Source organism: Adiantum capillus-veneris, chromosome 12 (assembly GCF_014529385.1).
Source record: "Adiantum capillus-veneris isolate H3 chromosome 12, ASM1452938v2, whole genome shotgun sequence".
NCBI lineage: Eukaryota > Viridiplantae > Streptophyta > Polypodiopsida > Polypodiales > Pteridaceae > Adiantum > Adiantum capillus-veneris.
Genome location: NC_140942.1, coordinates 139,949,600 through 139,953,729, shown reverse-complemented (window position 1 = coordinate 139,953,729; position 4,130 = coordinate 139,949,600).

Here is a 4,130-nt window from a genome sequence, read left to right as displayed (position 1 = left end):
GCATATATGGTGTTTGTGTTTAATTTGAAGAAAGTTTGTAAGAAAACGCTTTTGAACAGTCTCAAACTCTTTCCAAGTAGACTTTAAGATGCTCCCACCCTACACTTCAACTCCATAAAGAAGAACCGTTCTCACCAATGTGTCAAACAGGTACTTCTTGAGAGCCCAACACTTGATGTTTCTCGCATTGCACACGTTCTCAAATGCATAGTATTCTCTCTTTCCCGCTTCCAAATGATGCATAGCACATTCATGGCACTTGTGATTGGCCGGAACCTCAAGGACAAGGTACTTAAAGCGCTCAACAACTTCAAGTGTCTCATTGTTGTACACAATGCATGGCTTCTCCTTATGGTTGGTTTTCACAAGCATAACCTTTTTTCTAGATTCATTCACAATCAGCCCACTATGCAAGCAAAATTTCTCAAGGACAACCATAAGCTTTTGTGTATCTTCTAAAGCCTGTGCTAGTAGCACTACATCATCCACATACAACAAAAGCATGATTACCACATTGCAAATAGTGACCTCTTCAATGCCTTCTTCTTGCATAAAGTCAAGTACCATTTGTTCCAATTGATCGATGCATAAACCAATGAGAATTGGTGACAACGTACACCTTATTTAACCCCAATAGTGCTTACTAAATTTTTTGACATTTCTCTTTCCATGCGCAATTGACAAATCACCTTCTTATAGATTCAAGAAATCGCAAGCATAAACTCACTTAGCACTTGTAGTTCTTCCATCATTCTCCACAAATTGTTACGTGGAATCATATCAAAGGCTTTCTTAAAGTCCACAAAACAACAATATGATCGCTTGCCTTTCAACCTTTCCTCCATGAGAACACGAAGAGTGACAAGATGGTCAATGGTGCTATGGCATCGACGAAAACCCGCTTTTTCTTTTGCACGTTTGTCATTCTCTTCAGTCCAATCGCTCAATTTCATTTCCATTATGCACCTAAACAAATTTTTCATAAGGACCCAATCATTATAGTTCGGATAGTTGTTTACATTCTTTACATCCCCTCGTTTATGCAAAGGCTTGACCCAATTATTACTCCAATCATAAGGCATACCATGTTGAAGTGCAAGGTTGAACATATCACGCATCCACTCATGTGTAAAATCTCCCATCCATTTGATCATCTCTGGCTTAAAAAATTGAAGATCTCCCACTTTGCGAGTGCTTTTCTATCCATGCAAGCATAAAAGGGGGAATCATGATGAGGAATGTAACAAGCACCTACAAAAATGGGTGCTCTTTTTGGTGTCATAATTTTCAGCCATACATAACGTTTGTACTTGTCATCTTTCACAATTGATGCAAAATCTTCAAATCCTTTTTTAACCGTACATGCTACCCTTCCTTGCTTTCTTTGTTGCTTGAGAATCTTTGACCACATCAATGAATGTACATTGTAATCCTCCAAACCGTTAATCCTTTGTGTATCATAATCCCAAGTTTCAACAAGAAGTACAACATTGGCTTTGCTTGTTAGTTCATCAATGCCAACCCCCGCATTCCATGGGTATCCATTGCAATTCCAAAAGCATATTTTCAATTGTAACTCGACCTCATAGGTCGCGCATTCCTATTTTCTTGAGGGAATTTCTCCTCCTTGGACACATTTTCTTTGTGAGAGATCTCCTTCTTTTTCCTATTCCTTTCCTCATATGCCTTGCGACACATATTTTGTTGCTTAATAATGGGATCTTCACATACAAAAAAATTTGTATCCCACAAATAGATCCAAATACATTATCAAGGATAATCTTACGTTTGGTCTCATTCAGACATGGTGCATACAATTGGCCGTTCTTTCGAGCAAGGAGCTCTTTGCTTACCTACTCTATGTGCTCCATAGACAATAACTCCGGACATGCCAAAGTGGGTTTTGAAGAAATCTTTGATGACAATGGCAAGAGAAGGAGGCGTCTCTAACTTCTCTTTGAAAACTCCATGAATAATGTTCTTGGAACGTTACTCCCGTTCCTTCAACTCTTCCACATCCACATTCTCAACATTCTTTGTTTGAGCCATAGCTTGCATGAGAGAAGCATTAGGAACCACATTGCTACCATATACATCAGCCCAAGACTTGTTTGTGCATACATTTTTACATCCCGGCTCACGGTGTCAAATTTCTTCTCTTTCAATACATGGTCATGCTCTACTTTGCTCATGCGCTCCTTCAAAGCATTCAAGTCCACAAGAGAGTGTTTACATTCCTTGACTTACTCTTCAAAATGCATCAAACGTGTTGTTTGCATCTCAAGTGTTCTCTTGAGATTCTCATTCTCAACCACAAGAATCCTTAGCGTGCCATTCTCCATTGTAAGTGCCCGTAAGTCTTCACCTTTTTTGTTTACAGTCTCTTGCAACGATACCAAGTATGCCATGATCATGGTTTTCGATGTCGTTGGTTGAGTGGTTGTGTTGCTATTTCCACACTTAAGAGATTTTGGATCATTTTCTACAATGGTTGTGGACCTTGTTGAAGAAGAAGAACCCTTTGTGAGTGCCGGAAGATATTGTATGTAAAATAAGGGATGAGAGTCAACTTTCCTAAACCTATTCCCTTCAGAAATTCTACTACAGAAATGCCTTCCATAAATCAGTTTTTTTTTGTCTTTACATCAATGCGCAGAGGGAGTTGTGCTCTTCGATTGAGGATATAGATCACCCAAATCGGAGTTTGGATGAAGAAGTTATGATCAAAAGAGTGAACTGCTATCTACTAGGTCAAAAAACAGCTGCACAAGAGAGAGAGAGAGAGAGATAGATAGATTTTATTATCGTCCTCGGAGGTCAAATATGACCTATGGGACTAAAGTTACATGTGATGTAGTATGTGTATGGATGATGAGTGACTCTCGATGCTCCAAAATTGTGGTGATGAGAGTCGCAATGGAGAGCCCACACTTTGGCTGAGAGAGGAAAGTGTGTAGGTCTAAGTTATGGCTGAAAATGTGAGAGAAGCAAGTTCGGATGTGACCAAAAGCTGAGCACTCTAGCAGTGTGTGGTACTCATACTCTCGAACTTGCAGTGAGCATAATGTGCATAGTCGATTTGACTCTTCTCCATTGCCCCAACGTCCTATCTCGCATGGAGGGAAACGGGAGCTAAGCCGAATGACTGCAATAGTGCGTATCGCTGACAAGGGGATAGGCTCAAGCATGTAGCTATGAATACGGTTTCCTCTTTCAGCGAAGAACATGGTTTTGTAGTTGGGGGCAATATGGGTGGTGTAATGTTGGAAGCGTGACCCACCAGATTTCTCCCAAGCCGTAATACATTGGCGTTGTAGAAAAGCTTCATTCACTTGGGAGTCAATTGAAGCATCATGTACCGAGTGTAATGCATCCTATCTCCCAAACCACTTCTTTATGTCTTGCATCCATCCGGTGCTCAAGATCTTGCTTTTATGCGTCTTTTGAACTTTTTCGCTTGCTTCCCATGTAATTGTAGGAAGTTGATGTGAGGGGTTTTGACGCATCTTTATCATGTACTCCACAACCCTTTCCATGCCCATAACCTCGATTGGAAGACATCCCCGACTCAAGAAGTAGGAGCATATATGGTGTTTGTGTCTTCACTTGGAGAAACTTTGTGAGAAAACGCTTTTGGACATTCTCAAATTCTTTCCAAGTAGACTTTGAGATGCTCCCGCCCCACACTTCAACTCCATAAAGAAGAACATGTGTCACCAATGCATCAAAAAGATACTTCTTGAGAACCCAACACTTGATGTTTCCCGCATTACGCATGTTCTCAAATGCATAATATGCTCTCTTTCCTGCTTCCAAACGACGCATAGCACATTCATGCCACTTGTGATTGGGCAGAACCTCAAGGCCAAGGTACTTAAAGCTCTCAACAACTCGCAGTGTCTCATTGTTGTACACAATGCATGGCTTCTGCTTATGGTTGGTTTTCACAAGCATAACCTTTGTCTTGGATTCGTTCACAATCAGCCCACTACACAAGCAAAAGTTCTCAAGGACAACCATAAGTTTTTGTGCATCTTCTAAAGTGTGTGCTAGAAGCACTACATTATCCGCATACAACAAAAACATGATCACCGCATTGCAAATAGTGACCTCTTCAATGCCTTCTTCTT